At 45.0% G+C, this 17,698-nt stretch overlaps 1 long non-coding RNA gene across 1 annotated transcript in view; it reads right to left on the reverse strand.

Moving 5' to 3' along the window:
• The window catches only part of LOC310695852, a 35,773-nt gene extending 18,689 nt beyond the window's left edge, over positions 1-17,084 (reverse strand). The window contains exon 1 of the long non-coding RNA XR_014520296.1: positions 17,001-17,084. This is a non-coding gene — a long non-coding RNA (uncharacterized lncRNA). The remainder of the gene's footprint in view (positions 1-17,000) is intronic.
• Positions 17,085-17,698: the final 614 nt, after the last annotated feature.

A 17,698-nucleotide genomic window follows, 5' to 3' on the forward strand; every position in this document is an offset into this window, starting at 1 on the left:
TCAGGACTTTCTCCATGCAAGCCTTGTGCTCTACTGTATGGCTGAGCTGCAGCCTTCCCCCAAAACTTTGTGAATCAGCTACAAGACCAGCCAGTTTCTCATATAAACCATGCTTGAAAGCTTACTCACCATAAACAATTACTCTAAAGGATCTGACTGTATTTTTAACCTTGGAACAGACCTTCTTCCCTTATTGTTTCGCCTCTTGGCACTAAGAAGCATTTAATCCCTGCTTGTTGAAAGTTGGCTTGTGCGTGGGAAAGTCATGCAAAGGGCCCAAATAATCATAAATCAATATTAACTGTGCATTGCTTATTTTTTTTCTCTTTTTCTATTTATTATCCATTGGCCTAAGAAGTTAATATTGACTCAGCCGGAGCAAAATGTCAATAACCACAGACCTTGAAGGTCAGGGAAGCGTGATACCAAATAAGAATGGAGGCTGCCTTTAGAAGGCAACATGCAGCAAAACTGGAGAAGTAATTATTTGGCAGGGATCTCTGCAACCCAAGAATCTCAGTTTTCATTGAAAAAGGAAAGTAAGTTTCTAGACCTCATTATCACCATGATAGACTTCAAATGTTCTGAGCAACGCACAGAGAACTCTAAAACCCCTCTCCATGTCTGTCAGAACAGAATCAATTTCTGAAAATTAAATAGACTTTCATATATTGGAATTATTTCTACCAGTTGCAGAAGACTAAACTCTCCCCCTCTTCCTCCTCCCACCCACTGTATATGCATAAGTAGGGGGTAATAGAATAAATCGACACAGAATTTGAGTTAACATCACAAGAGAAAAATACTGATCCTACCTTTGAGCAGCATGGGCCTAACCCTGGCTGTATGGAATTACTAGAATCTGAAGAAGTAAGCCTCTAAGCACCAATCACTAGGTTGCATCAGCAGGAGAAAGCTATTGCCTCCATTTCCCATACCTTCCAAGTGCCCCTATTTTCCAGGGACAGTCCCAGAATTATGAAAGCCATCCTGGCTTCTGAATTGATCCTAGAACAGCCTTTCTCAACCTGTGGGTCCCCAGATGTTGTTGAAATACAACTCCCATCACCGCTAGCTAGCAAGGCCAGAGCTCAGGGATGATGGGAGTTGTAGTCCAAAAACATCTGGGGACCCACAGGTTGAGAACCGCTGTCCTAGAACATCCCTAATTCCCCTGCTGGTGCCACCACCACTGAGCTCAGAGGGGAGGATGGGCCAGCACTTGTCCTGAGTGGTGGCGATGGCAGCAGTGGCAGCTACAAGGGAGCATTCTTTTGCCTCCCATGGCTGCCACTGCTGGCTTCTTCCCATGGGTATCTCGTAGCAGCTGCTGGAGAGCAGGCAAGGATGAGGAGAGGCTACCACTGCTGAGGTCCCGCTGTGGGTTTCTGAGGTGTAGGCAGAGGGTAGGGCTACCCTGGGTGGGAAGGGAAAAAATGCTTTGTGTGCCCCTTTCTAAAATTTATTTATTGGTGTGTGTTTTTCTTTTTGTAAACCTACCAAAGAAAAATACAATAAAATAAAATTGGGATTGAGGAATTTTCTTGGGATGGTAGATGGTGTGCCTACTGTGGCCTGTTTGCATAGTGACAATGGAAATGCTCTATGGGGGGGACAGGAAAAAATGGGGGGGTTGAGAAACCTTAGCTGGAGGAAAGTGAGAAATGTCCCTATTTTCATCTGAGGAATGTTGGAAGCTATGATTTCCTACTTGTGGGAATCCTGGAGGAAACTGATTGACCCCTGTGGGGGAAAGGATGACTAGAGAAGCCTTTGGCTTGATCCTCCAGCGCCCTGATTAGAGGGACTTGTTGTTGTTTCAGCCTCAGATCTGCTAGCACATGAGATATAGATCTAATAGCTGAAATGTCTGCAGGATCAGACCTGCTAGTCCAGTATTCTGTCCCGGTGGCCGGCCACACACACCCAGGAAACTCATAGGCAGGGCTCAAGCAGTCCATAATAACCCCTTAATAAGTCCATAATAAGCAGTGTAAAGCAGATTGCACGAGTTGGATGGAAGCACAAGCTGATGTCTCACCCACCCACACCATAATGGAAAAGCAAACAGAACCCCGGGTGTGGACAACCTCTGTAACTGTTGTTATGGGCTGGAAAAAGTCTGCCAAATCTCAACATTGTTATCTATCGTTATCATCATCAACTGCAGCTATTTTGCCCTCTTTTTAAAGCTTCCCTCCTTTCTCCACTCCTCCCCCCTCCCTCTGGCACCCAACAATGCGTCTGCATATAAAACATAGCACCAACAACAATTATTGCCCTGCCAGATTTCCGTCGGCTTTGCAGCGACAGAATCACAACAAAGAAATGTGACTTCAAAAGCATCCCGGTCTGTTTCCTATTCAGCCCTTCAAGTACAACTCAATAAGGGAAGCTGACAGGCCGCTCTGTTGAGTGATCACAGCTCCGGCTGTCACACCCTTTTCTTCAGCTGTCAAACACACCTTCGTCTCTCCTCCCCCTGCCTTGTCTTCCCTTTAGATGGGCGCAGGGAAAGAGGAGCGAGCAGAGACCTGTAGACTCGTCTCCAAGTTGCTAAGCAGGATCTTGCCAGCCACAGAAACAGCAAAAGGGGTGTTTTAGCAGGGGAATAGGGTTGCACTTTCCACCATGTACTCCTGGTTCCTTTTTCTTTGTAAACACCATTCCCCTTTGAAGGCTTTGTTGGGTGGCCTCTTCCTTTCAAAGGTTTTCAACAAAGGGGCAGGAGGTGAACGATACACTTCCTAAGGGATCCTCTGAGCGTTCAAGGTTCAAGGCAAGCCGGAACCCAAGACATCCCCAGCCTGGACGGAATATGCAAAACAAGTATCTTTTTGCTTTCATGCCCTTTCATTCATGAGTCATCTAACCCTTTTAGCCAGCTGAAGTAGCCAGGGGCTTGTTTGCTCGTGGAGAACCCCTCATCCATTTGTATCTTAAGGACCACCTTCTCTCGTAAATTCTTAAGACCACTCTTCTTCCATACATCCCGCCCTCCCCTTCCAATCTCAAATCATCAGCTGACATCCTACTCCAGATCCCTCAATCTCACAAGGCATGGCTGATGGCAACCAAGGCTAGGCCAGGCTCTGTAGTGGTGCCCACCCAACAGAACACCTTGCCAAGTGAGGTCCATTCACCCATTAATGTAAACAGCTTGGGACCTGGCTATCCTAAGGTCCACATTCTTCCATATGTTCCTTCTCACATGCTCTGATCATCATCAGAGGTCCTGCTCCAAGCCCTTCAACCCCTTGATCCATGGCTGATGGCAAACAGGGCTCAGGCATTTTCTGTGGTGCTGCCCCCCCCCCATGTGGGCTGCCAACGCTATCACTGCATGGTTTCAGCCAGTTGACAGACATGACTGTTCAAAAGGCCTTTAGCTGATTCCCCACCACCACCTTGTTTAGTAGTTTTTAACCATGCCTTTGTTTTGTTTTTATAACTGCACTGTATTTAGGTTGGGGATTGTTTTATATTTGGAATATTGTTCTGTTATTCTGACTTGTTAGCTTGGTCTCTGAGGTGCTAGTCCCAACGCCCTGACCAATATATGCCACCAGCTCTATAGCCAATCATGGTCATTGGGTGACCCCCTCCAAGTAAGTTCTAGTGTTATGGGGTGGAAGATAAAAACATATCCTCTTTTGCGACGCAGCCTTTAAAACTCCCTTTGCAGAAGAGAGCTAAAGCAAGGAACGGGAGAGATTCTCCAGCTCTCCTGAGGCTGCAGTGTCACTCTTTAAGCTTCCCAATCCCAGTCACATCCATCACTTCTTATTAGATAGTATCAGCAGCATAATGCGACTCGACGGATGTAATCAGAGATGGCATGCCAGCCAAAAGGATCTCCAGAAACTTTCAACAACGCTGTTTTCAAAAACCACATGCTTTCCGGATCTTTTCCTAGAATCAGAGTTTCAAAGGGGAGGTTCTGCTCTGTGCGTGGAAAATTGGGGTCAAGTGGTTGCAAATCAGATCATCATTTTGATGGCCTGATGTTCTGAAAGCTTTGCAATGCTGGCCCAGTTTTCAATCGACATAAAAAGCATCTTAATGAAAGCCGCATTCAGAAGTGCTCCTGTGAGAAGGCAAGCATTGCCCTGAAATGTCCTTCATCCAGAATTGTGTATTGGTTCATCAAGTAGAAACTGGTCCCTGGGGGTGTTTGGGTCTGACCTAATGCTAATCAACAGTAGTTCACGATAATCAAGAATGTCTATGTACTTGGCTCTGGCACTCCCTTTTTCAGCAAGTACGTCATGCAACTCTTACAGAGACAAAACAAAGTCTCTGTGTTGTTGTCCAGCTCTGGAGATCCCTTGATTCAAATTCCTTCTGAAGGTTTTATGATCTTGGTTCTTTGCAATGTGCTTCCAGTCTTGCTATGCTAAATTGACTTTGTCCAGATTTGACCACCACTATTGAGAAAACAACTAATCCCTGCCAGTTTAATTTGTTGTTCTACACTAATTTATCCTCCAAATCAGAGCAGATCGTGATGGAACAATTAATTCCAAATGCATAACAAAAAACCGCACACATTAATACAGAATTTCAGCAAGGGGATCATCCCAGGACACTTTCATACTGCTGCTGTTTATGGGTTAGCCCCGCCTATTGCCTATGTGTGGCCCCTGGGACATTTCCAAAAGTGAATGTGGCCCACAGGCTGAAAAGATCCTTCTGCTGCCTCTGAGGTAAGGCCAGTGCTTTTTTTTCTGGGGGGACGTAGGGGTACAAATCCTCCTAAGCATTTTGTGAATCTTTGTACTTTTGTCCAGGTACTGTATTTATTTTTCCCAATTTGAACTATGAAATGGTGATTTTCTTGAATTAAAATGAGAGTACCCCTAAACATGTTTTAAGACGAAATTAAAAGACGCCTGCTTCTTGGGAGAAAAGCAATGACAAACCTAGACAGCATCTTAAAAAGTAGAGACATCACTTTGCCAACAAAGGTCCGTATAGTAAAAGCTATGGTTTTCCCAGTAGTGATGTATGGAAGTGAGAGATGGACCATAAAGAAGGCTGATCGCCGAAGAATTGATGCTTTTGAATTATGGTGCTGGAGGAGACTCTTGAGAGTCCCATGGACTGCAAGAAGATCAAACCTCTCCATTCTGAAGGAAATCAGCCCTGAGTGCTCACTGGAAGGACAGATCGTGAAGCTGAGGCTCCAATACTTTGGCCACCTCATGAGAAGAGAAGACTCCCTGGAAAGGACCCTGATGTTGGGGAAAATGGTTGGATAGTGTTCTCGAAGCTACCAGCATGAGTTTGACCAAACTGCGGGAGGCAGTGGAGGACAGAAGTGCCTGGCGTGCTCTGGTCCGAAGAGTCGGACACGACTAAATGACTAAACAACAAAAAAGGCCACCAAGTCCCAACAGTAGAGGAGGGAACTCATCAGAGGGCAGTTTGCCTATGAGCTTCTCAAGCTCAGAGCCAGCACTGTGTACACAGAAGCGTGCTAAAAAGATCTGCAGTTCCAAGCAAGGCAGCTCCTTCTTTTTTGTGTGCATGTGCCCGTGCAACCGCTGTGGTTTAAGGCAACAATGCTTCTCTCTAGCCACAACACATAAGAAAGCAATATCATATCAGTCATTCCCTCTGAGCTCTCTTTCCCTCCCCATGCACACACCACCACCCTGTGCAGCCCTGGGTGGGATCAAGAGAGAATCCTTCTCACACCTCCGCCCTGTCAAAAGGAACAGGCCTTGAAGAGGCTGCCGACAGGTGAGACAATGCCTACTAATCTCACTCGTCTCTCTGCTGCAGGCCAAGCTGCTTTGACAAGCTGCCATATTTTCCCATCACCAGCCTGACACAGATTTCCTCCAGGCTTGCGCCACGCCCATTATTTTGCTGTTGACAGAGAGAGGACGGATCTGGGGCTCACTCACTCAGCATCCACACCGCTGTGCCTTTGCTCCTAAGCAAAGTGAGAACTGAGGAGGTTTCAACACCACACAGAACAGGACTGCCGTGTTGAGTCTCAGGGAAGTTTTGTCCCACCCAGCTAAATGGGGAAGGGCCATAGCCTAGAGGCGGAGCAACTGTCCTGCATGTAAAAGGTCTCAGATACAGTCCCTGGCACCTCCTAGTTGGTCTGGGAAAGGCTCTTGCCTGAAACCCTGAGAAGCTGCTGACAGTCAGTTTAGACAGTACTTTGGTTAGCTAACTGAAGTACTTCTGTTTGACTAACTACCAAACATAACCCTAATCTGAACGCAGAGTATTCCAAGTCATATCCAATGATTCCTTAATTACCAGCCCAGTTACCTGCTGTCAAAATCACACTATTCATAATGAGTTCCAAATGAACTAGGTTCAACGAAAACCCAGAAGACAAATTAGGAGTAAGTCAGGTAGGGTAGGGTCAAATTCATTATCAATGTACTCAGTGGCCTTTACACATAAAGATCACAAAAGACCATGTGGTAACCCTAGCAAACAATTCAAATGAGATAGCATACACAAATCAAAAAAATTATACATTCAACCCAGAGCACAAAATGTTACCCTTTTCTCCTTCTTCTTTTCTCTTGCAAGTATCAATCTACAAGAAAGAATAAAACCAATGCAAATTCCACCTTTCTTTTGTGGTCTATACATAAAGCAGAGCAAAATTGGGTACTTTGTCGCAGGGAGTAGCTAACATTGTGCATGTGTGCATGCGTGCGTGCACATGCCAATTAGCTATTGGATGCTAATTGGCACACACACACATACACAAACCTTATTCATTTGTTTGTATCTCATATGTCATCCAAGGAGCTTAATGTAATGTACCCTCCCCTTCCATTTTATGTTTGCAACAGCCCTGTGAGGCAGGCTAGGCTAAGAGTCAGCAAATGGCCTTGGTCACCCAGCAAGCTTCATGGCAGAGGAGATTTGAACCCTGGTCTCCCAGGTCCTAGTCCTACGCTCCAACCTCTATACCACATTGACCCTGAATGTCCTCAGGTTTGGCCTTGTGCATTTGTAGGGATGGGAAAATCAGTCTAGTTCCAGTCAACATCATTTTCACTCGTATTAATCTGCAATTTTAAAAAATGATTTTCCAGAGGGGGGAAATGCATATAAATAATACTAAAATATGTACATTTGTCCTGCCAACCTAGCAGTTCCTGCCAACCTAACAGTTCAAAAGCGCATCAAAGTGCAAGTAGATAAATAGGTACCACTCCAGCGGAAAGGTAAACGGCGTTTCCGTGCGCTGCTCTGGATCGCCACAAGCAGCTTAGTCATGCTGGCCACATGACCCGGAAGCTGTACGCCGGCTCCCTCAGCCAGTAAAGCGAGATGAGCACCGCAACCCCAGAGTCGGCCATGACTGGACCTAATGGTCAGGGGTCCCTTTACCTTTTTTATGTGCATTTGAACATATTTCCTCTTGAGTTCGCATTTCTCAATATCATATGCCTTTCATTTCCATTTGAAAACTCATTTTTGATATTGATACTTTTTAATGAGCTGAGAACCATGTCACAACATTCAGAGAAAGCTGACATGTGATGGACAACTGCAGTCCAATCAGCACACGACTTGGGAGGTACAATTTGGGTCAGTTAATACTGGGAAGAGTGGAGGAAGTGGACAGGAAAAAGTTTTTCCTCCCTCTATCATAGTGCTAGAACTCGTGGACCTCCAGTGAAGCTGAATGCTAGAAGAACTTTCAGACAGTAAGAGCTGTTCATCAGGAAGTTGTGGACTCTGCTTCACTGGAGGTTTTTAAGCAGAGGTTGGATGGCCATCTGTCATGGATGCTTGAGTTGAGATTCCTGCATTGCAGCGGATTGGACTTGATGACCCTTGAGGTCCCGTCCAACTCTACAATTCTATGAAAATTCACAACAGACAAAAGAACGTACTTGTATACCCAGTGCATAGTTAAACTATGGAATCCAGTCTCATAAGGTGTAATGATGGCCACCAACATGATGACTTTAGAAGAGGATTGGACAAATTCTTAGTGGATGAAGCCAGCAGCAGCTACAAACCATGAAGACTGTGTTCTGCTTCTACTGTTAGAAATGTAGAGAAGTGAACTCAAGTACTGGGGGGAAATGAGATACAAAACTGTGAGATGTGTCCATCCCTAGTCTGGATCCAACCGCCTGAGTTTTTCTGTATTCCTGGGGCATAGAATCACACAGAATCCTCTTAGCATGCCTGCTGGCCTCCACATTTTCCACTAGCCTCCACAGAGAAGACATGCCAAGGAATGTTTTACCTTGTTTGTAATGACTGCACAACACACCCAGCTTGTTAATTGCAAAAGAAAATCTCTTGCTGCATCTGAGATAGATTTATGATTGGCTCAAATTCCCTTATCAACTTACACATGAATGCTGGAGAGAAATCTGTGGAGCAGAGGTGTTGTTTTTAATTAATATTTGCAATTGTTCTCATTTTTACTGACCTTGGAAAATCTGGGGGGAAGAGGAGGTGCTTCAGTCTGGAGGAGACTTTTTCCCCTGGAACTTTGCCAAATCTGCACTACGCTTGAGGGGAGTTTTATTATTTTATTTTTAGGTTTTTGAAGAAGTTACCCACTGCTTTTAAGGAGATGTGAGGGTAGAAATCGCTGAGCAAAGAACAAGCCAAAGACTCAGTGGTAGGTCTAACAGCACAGCCCCAATCCACCCTCAATGTACATGTGCCCTACACATGAATAGAGCTTTCATATGGTAAATATTTCATTTGGAATTGGGGAAAAGGAAAATGACTGGAGCCTATTATGTTTCCAAAAACAGAGGAAGAGGAAGGGTCATGTGTACACACACACACACACACACACACACACACACACACACACTTCCAAATTGCTCCAGAAGATTGTTAGCCTAGAACAGGGTGGAAAACCTGTGGCCTGTAGGCCAGAAATGGCCCTGAAGGTGTCCTTCCATAATGTCTCTTGCTTGCCTAGGAAGAGAACTGGGGGAGGGGAGAATGTAGAAACCTCTGGCTTTTGTGTGACTGGAATGGAACCAACTGTAGATCCTGGCCCTCCCTGCCAGATGAAGAACTCAGACTCCCATCTGTCTTTCTGCCAGAGACTTCAATGCATAAAAGATCAGTACATAGGCAAGGCACAGGTTACAAGATGCACCAGGTATATAAGTGGTTTAGACACTTGGTTTACATGAAAGCGAAGACACTGATCAAACAAGAGACGTGCACCTTCTCTCTAATTATTATTATTATTATTATTATTATTATTATTATTATTATTATTATTATTGCCTGCCCATCTGACCCGCAGCGTCCAAGAGAATATAACAACATAATGATAAATCAAACATTAAAAACTTCCTGATACGGATGTCCTCAGAAAGTTGTGCAGTTGTTTATCTATTTGGCATCATCTGATGGGAGGGCGTTCCACAGGGTGGGCGCCACTACCGAGAAGGCCCTCTCCCTGGTTCCCTGTAACTTCACTTCTTGCAGTTAGGGAACAGCCAGAAGGCCCTTGAATAGACCTCAGTGTCCCAGCTGAACGATAGGCTTTTGGCTGCTTCAGGTATACAGGGACAAGGCCGTTTAAGGCTTTAAAGGTCAGCACCAACTTTGAATTGTGCTTGGAAATGTACCGGAAGCCAGTGTAGCTCATTTAGGATGGGTGTTATATGGTCCTGGCGGCCATTCCCAGTCACCAGTCTGGCTGCCACATCTGACTTTGGCCACCTTTGGCCCTGACTCCACCCACCACTCCCAGAAGGATATTCATGGGGTCTGTGGCTCTCAAGAGGAGAAAGCAGCTGTTGGAGGGAGGGCCATTGTTATTACACACATTCACATGTAAACATATAGTATGCCCATATCTGCACCATCCATTGAAAGTACTCTTGTACCACTTTAGCAGTCATGGCTTCTCCCCAAGAATTCTGGGAAGTGTAACTTCTTAAGGGGGCTGAGAGTTGTTAGGGGACCCCCTCACCAAACTGAAGTGCCCAGGATTCTTGTGGAGAGAGCCATGGCTGTGGAAATGTACTTTAATTGCATGGTGTAGGTGTGAACTTTTTCAGAACAGAGGCAAGGTGAATACATTCAGTTCGGTACTTATTTGGTTTCAAAATAAATGGAACAAAGGTAAGGTAAGCCTTCACGAGGCTAGATGAAGTAAGCCTGCTTTAATAACAGGGTAATTACTCAGACTTAAGTGCACAATCACTTTGCATTTGGCTAAACTTTATGACAGGTGATGACAAGTTAATAAATGAGATGTTTCACCAGTACTTAAACAGCTGTTAACCAGCTACCTCCTGGCGATGGATAGTCCAAAGCAGGGGGGCGGAATTAACCTACTCTGAAGCCAATGCATGGAAACAAGTTATTTTGGTTTGTTGAGCTGGCCTCTGCAATAAATCATCATTAACAATGCTGTCATTTATCAAAGGGAAAAGCTCTTGGTGCAAAAAGCCTTTGAAGTACCAGCACCTATAATTTCCTACCTATAAAAAGGTACCTTTGTGTCTGTGTCATGCTTGAAATTGACAAGAGAGCCAGAAGGGATTGAGGAGTTCATTACTGAAACACACCCATCCAAATAAGCATGCCGCTTCTACTGGCAAGCTGGGATGGTGGTGGAGGCTTTCATTCACACTCGAACAATGCGGTCAGAAGCAAAGTGGCTCAGAACCACATCTGCCACTATCCGGGTGGTCTCTTTGACCGGCAAGCTATCAAAGCATAGGCCTTGAACTCCTTTCTGTACTAATGCCAGGACTCAGTCAATGGCCGGTACTGTCTGGCTTTGTAAATTGCTTAGATAGCACCCTCTGCTTAATTTCTGCATCCCATACAGATCTCTTGTCTGGGCAAGCCAACAACTTAATTGCCTTGGTAGATTTGGTTCTTTCCTTGCCTATTCATCATCATCATCATCATGTATGCATTGCTTCCCATGAGGCATATCAAAGTGATTTACAGTATCAATTACATTGTTTTAGATTTATGAGCATAGGAAGCTGTCTTATACAGTGGTACCTCGGGTTACAGACGCTTCAGGTTACAGACTCCGCTAACCCAGAAATACTACCTCAGGTTAAGAACTTTGCTTCAGGATGAGAACAGAAATCGTGCGGTGGTGGCGCAGCAGCAGGAGGCCCCATTAGCTAAAGTGGTCTTCAGGTTAAGAGCAGTTTCAGGTTAAGAACAGACCTCCGGAACAAATTAAGTTCTTAACCCAAGGTACCACTGTACAGGGTCAGGGTCCATCTAACTCAGTACTGCATATGCTGCCTGCAGCTCTCCAGGGGTTCAGACATGAAAACATCCCTTACCTGGAGAAGCCAGGGATTGCACCTGATACCTTCTGCATGCAAAGCACATCCTCTTCCATTGAACTGGGGGGGCCTTTGATTTTCTGTTCCTAGCTCTGTTTCCTCTTCACTGCACCTCTCATCTCACTTTCCTCTAGTCCCTTGGAGAATGGATCTCCTTGCTTTTTCTCTCTGTGATTCCTTGCCACTTTGGATGGGTGGGTGGCTTCCAGACAATGGAAGTTCCAAACACTTCCATTGTCTGGAAGCCACCCAGAGTGGCTGGGGCAACCCAGTCGGATGGGTGGGGTGCAAATAATAAATTATTACTATTATTTTGCTCTCTTAGCTTTTATTGTGACCCTTATTATGGTCAGTGGTGGTTGTAGATCCTTTATAACAATGCTAGATCAACCTGTTTCGTCCCATCAAACCATCCATGCCCTGTTCCTATCTCCTGGAACTCACACATGTTCATCATGCAGTATTCCTTTCTCAGAAGAGCAGAAACCTCATGCTCCATATCCATAGTGCCAGAGCCACCTCACTAAAATGCCAGCATATGCCCATGATTTATGGCTCAGGGAAGAACACTTTAGTGGTGAATTTTAGATTGCAAGTTCCCCTGGGGCGGAAATCTTTCAGAGGCAGCCCCAGTACATACAATGAATTACTATTACTGAACACTTATGGGCTAGGTTTCCTTTTATGGAGAATTGCAGCATTTGAGAGTTGGGATGTTGGAGAATTCTGACAAAAATGAAAATGGGAGTGGAAATTGCCAGTGTTCGTTTATTTCTCCCATATCTGGAATGGAAATCAGTCCTCTGAATATAATCAGCAGTTGCTGTCATTGTTGCTTTGGGATATGTAATTGGTTGCATTTCCCTCCCATTTGCATTGCCTTTGCATTGAAATGAATGGGGTAGAATGATGTAATGACAATGTAACTTAATGTAAATAGTGTGATTTCATTACAATGGACAGCGGGAAGAACAATGCAGTGTTTGCAGAAGACGAACTGCAGCAAAATGGAAACTGCTCAATATGACAAATATAGGGCAGAATGGAAATTGCATTGCCGGGAGCTGGACTAAGTTACCCTCATGTTCCCTTCCAACTCTACAATTCCATGATTCTATGAAAATGACGCCTTCTTACTTTCCTATTTGAGAGTCACACAATTCCTGTGTCCAGGTAGCATTTTATCCATTTCTCTCTGGTTCTTTTTCAGGCAATTCCTTACAGGGTCCTACCCTGGCTTTGCAACCTAGAAGAGAACTGTCCATGGATGCTGATTTTCCCCATTCTCACAAGTGCACCCCAAACTGCTCATCCATGTGGCAGATTTTGCCTGGCCTCACCTCCAGCCATCAATCAACCTGAAAGTCATATCATACTAATCCTCTCTGGGGAATCAACAATGAGGATCTTATATCATCCTGCCAGCCAGCTGCAAAAAGAAAGCAACACACCCAAATTATGAAGCAAGAGGAGGTGTTCCTTGAACACAGGAACAATAAGCCTCCAGCTTATCACCTAGTTGAAAATCCCTGGGTGTGGGTGATGGGGAAGAGAGCAGAAATCATCACATATGTATGGGAAGATATGTGTTGGTGTCATGCTTCCAGCCCAGGTAGATGCAAATATTTCAGATAAACAATTGCTGAATTGTATTACACACACACCCAAAAAATTGATTTAGTTGAGATTCCTGCATTGCAGGCAGTTAGACTAGATGAGCCTCAGGGTCACTTCTAAATCTGCAGTTCTATTATTCTACTAACTGAGGGGCTAGTCCTGTAATGGCCAGAACACTGGACCTGGAGCATGGAAATTTGTGCGCCATTTCCTGTTTATGCACAAGATTTTTGGCAGGGGTATACCTATGTATATAGCATAAACATGTTCTCGCTCTAGGGAACTCAGGACTGAGGGGCCAAATGTGACCATCTAAGCCTCTATGTGGCCCCCAGGACTGGTCAACCTGAATTTTGCACCTATACAGCTAAATTAGCATATGCACTTATATGTCTTATGGGCCTGTGCCCTCAGTCATTTTGTGTTCCTAGGAAAACACTTATCCCTGCCAGTCGCAGAAAGCTAACAGACATTTTTGTGTGGGCTTCTTACAAGACTGTTCTGTTCCATAGGCAGGTGATAAGCTAAATTGCAAAGAACCTTGATCACAGGATTTTAGGAATATCCTTCTCTCCCTTATCCTGAGTGACTATTGGTCCATCTGGCTCCGTACTGACCACACTGTCTGGCAGAGAATCTCCAGCATTTCAGGCAAGAATGTCTCTCACTGCTACCTGGAGATGCCAGGAATTGACCCAGGGACTTTATGAATGCAAAGCAGGTACTCTACCACTGCGCTACAGTCTTTCCTATTTCTGATAAGAACTTAGACTATAGGAACATCTTGAACACTCCCTCTCGCCGTGTTTTCTGTCAATTTTACTGATGCCAGGTATGGGGGGAAGTTCATTCAAGCAGGTTGCAGTTGTGAGGAAGAGGAGCACTTTCGGTGGTCTCTTGTCAGTGGGTCTGCTGCTGGGTTGAGGACCCTCAACATGGGCCCACCCATGCCAACCCTTGATGTTGTCCCTGCAAACATCAGTGTAGAGAGCATTCAAAAGTCAGGATGCCACCATGGAAAGGTGCTCTCCTTGATTATTACCAGTCATACCGCAAACGGTGAGGAAACCCAGAGAAGGTTCTTAGATGATGATCTCAGATACAGGCAGGTGCACATGATGACAGGCAATTTACCTACTGCAATTGTTAGTTTGGTTGTTTACCTGTTACAGTTCCATAATCTAGTTTCTACCAATGCTCTCAAACCAGTTCACCATTTATAATAATGGCTTATAACTGGGCTGGGAAACCTGTGGCTCTTTGAATGTTGCTGGATTTGGACTACAGCACCTATCAACCCTGACTCTTGGCCATGATGACCAGGGCTGATGGCAGCTTGAGTCTAAAAACATTTTGAAGGCCATGAATTTCACACCAGTGCCAAATTAACAGAAGCAGTGCATTATGAGAAAGAGAGTGGGAGAAAAAAATAAGGAAAATAGAAGTACAATGGCTATTGCATGAGATGGTTCTGGAACTGGAGAGAGCCAAAGGCCACACGTAGCCACCGCGTTGATGGAGGGGGTCCACACTGCCGGACCCCTCTCTCTGAGGCAGACAGGGGGGGGGCATTTTGTGAACACAGCAGGAACGGGATTCCTACACCCACCTCCCTCTGCCACCAGCAAGAAATTTTCAGTTTTCTTGTATGCCAGTGATATGATCTTCTGCTCTTATGCACAAATTGGCTTGAGGCATCTCTTATCAGCTTTGAGAAACTTTTCTAAGTCTGAACAGCTGGGTATTAATTATGATAAAACAAAGGCTGTTGTTTCTGATTATTTAAAAAATAAGAACTTCCCCATGCCTGGGACGCTGATGGTCATGATATTGTTGAACAAGTCCAATTCTCTTGTTTCCTGGAGGTCGTTATTCTCGGCAATGGAATTAGGAAAAATGAGAGCTTGGGAAGGGCCATAGCTCCGTGGTGGAGCACCTGCCTTGCAAGCAGATGGTTCCAGCTTCAATATCTGGCATCTCCATGTATGGTTGGGAGATACTCCTGCCTTGTATCCTGGAGAGCTGCTGTCAGTCAGTGTAGACAAGTTACACTGAGTTAGATGGAGCAACTGTCTGACTCATTCCAAGCACTGGGTGAAGGCATATTCATTACCAGTTTATGAGTCAACACACTGCCCAAAACATCCCTGAACTCTACACCAGCCCTGAGTCCTGTTTTACAGAGGACAGTCCTGTATTGGAAGGAGTCCTCTGTTTGAAGGGCTGTCTTGCCCCAGTCCAGTTTAAAAATAAAGGACAATAAGAAGGAAGAGCAGGGCCCTTGAAGTTCCCTATCAATAGTTTTTTTTAAAAAGTTTCATGCATTTATATCCCACCTTTCTTCCATCACGGGACACAAAGTGGTGTACCTGTGATTCACAGGTGGTCATCTATCCAGATACTGACCAGATCCAGGCCAGCTGTTCTTCAGCAAGGTGTTGGCCTCGTGTGCCTTCAAACCATAATCTTGAGAGCAGCTGGCACCTGAACAGCAAACTGAACATGCACAGTCTTCTCCAATATGGTGAGATGTGTTACATTTCTATATTATTAATTATAATAACTATTTCTAAGTGTGTTTCTTTATGTGTAAGTTAGTATGCACAAATGTTATGCAAACCCCTATGACTTTTTTCTTTTCTTCTTGGGGGCGGGGGAGCTGATACATTTCCTCTTTTTCAGCAATGTGTGAATGGGCACCCCAATGAGTTACAGCGAATACAGGGCGTGAGCTCTTCTCTCTGTCCTTAATATTGTTACCTGCCACCCCCAATATTAGCCACGGTTTGTGTTTCCATTGGAAATCAGGCACAGTGGAAACTGTAGCATCTTTAAGATACAGTCATACTTTGGTTCTCAAACAGAATGGTTTGAAAACCAAGGCGCAGCTTCCGATTAGGTCCAGGAGCTTCCTGCACTCAATCAGAAGCTGCAGAAGCCATGCCAGATATTTGGCTTCTGAAAATCGTTCAAAAGCCAGGACATTCACTTCCGGTTTTCGATCTTTTAGGAGCCGAAACGTACAAGTTCGAAGATGTCCAGCAACCAAGGTACGACTGTATATGGTTTTATTTACACATATGTACAGTTGAGTCTACTGTGAGAAAGTTCAGAACATTCACATCTCAAGAGGGGCTTGCTTCCTGCAGAAGTGCAACGTTAGATTCAAAAGCAGCCAAGCAAGCAGCCATCTCTGTGCCTCTGTGCCATCAGCCTGCTCCAGCATGGCTTCTGCCTACCCTCCTCCTTTTTCTTCCCAGAAACCCTTGCCAAATGTGACTTCCTCTTCTGCTTACATCATTGCCCCTTGGCAACCTCCCCCTGTGTGCCTGGCAGTCTCCAGACTTGTGATGGCTTCTTTTAATGGGTTGATGACTGGCCATTTCAGCCTTTGTTAATGGCTTGTGCTGAGCCAACTACGTCGAGCTGGGCCAGCTTGTTATCCTAAACTTAATCAAGCAGTGTTTGGTGCAGTTTTAATAAAACCATGATCGATCCTCACTTTTACTAAATCCAACATTTATGGGGAGTCTGTCCCCTGTCCCCCCCCCAAAAAAAAATACACACCTCAAAACAACATATTGGGAGCTAAAATCAAATTTGAGATGGCAATGTGGATCCACTGTTGTGCTCTAGATCTGGAATCAGTTCCTGGCTATGTCTTGAGAACTATATTAGGTTTCCCAAAGAGACCCCCATCTGTTCTCTTGCATTTTAAAATAGGTGTGTTGCTATGAGGATGTATCTCTGCATTTTTAAACAAGTGGATGAAAACTTAAAACTATGGAAGCCAAGAGACTTCCCAGACTTTGACTCAGAGCAACCTCAAAGCATCGCTCTGAAAGGTGTCACCTTGGATGCTTTTGAAAGAAGATCAAATAGATCAAATGGCTAGTGGTCATGATGGCTGTGTTCTGCCTGCACTGTTGGAGGCAGTATGTTTCTGAATGCCAGTTGCTGGAAATTTCACCCAGGTCCTGCTTATGGGTATCTGGTTGGCCAATGTCTCATGGGTATCTCCTGGAAAGCTCATTGCCCTTAGTCATTATGTCACCTCATTATGTAATGATATGAAAGAGGTACCTGAATATGACTATCTTCCTCTTTCCTCAATGCTTTCCCCTAAGAGTAAGGAATCGGATCTGGCCAGGTGGCCAGATACATATCTGCCCTATACCACACAGGGCTGTCAATCACCTGACTTCACAATTACATCAAGTGAGGATCATCAAGACAATGCAGGGCTTGCGAAGAGTCCAGGGTGGAGCTTTGAAGTGCCTCTGATCAGTATGCTTGAAGTCACCACCTGTTAGGTGATCAGTCAATGCCTGCTTTGGGATTGACTGAGTGAGAACGAATCTGGCCTGAAATCCTGGAGAACCTCTGCCAGTCAATATAGAGTACTGATATATAGATGGACCAATGGTCTAACTCAGTATAAAACAGTATCCTATGTACATGGAGATGGACAATAGATAGATCAATAGATCCACACCTTAGTATGATCATAACTGTCAGGGCTGCCGCCCAGTCCCAGCTCACATAGGACCAAGTCAGCCAGCGTTCAGTTTCAAAGAGTCTTTATTGGATTACAGGTTCCATTTCCAAACTGCAACGTGCAGCCCTACTTCTTCTAGGTCAGAACGACGAAGACCCGTCTGAGTCTCCGCCTCTAGCGCACCAGCTTAATACCCTAGCCTTGCTCCACCTCCTGCGCCTTTCCTTCCGTCTCTGGGTCCTCCTGCCCCCCTGGGTCTCTCCTTTCCTACTCTCTTCTGACG

Source organism: Podarcis liolepis (assembly GCF_965112155.1).
Source record: "Podarcis liolepis genome assembly, chromosome: 16".
NCBI lineage: Eukaryota > Metazoa > Chordata > Lepidosauria > Squamata > Lacertidae > Podarcis > Podarcis liolepis.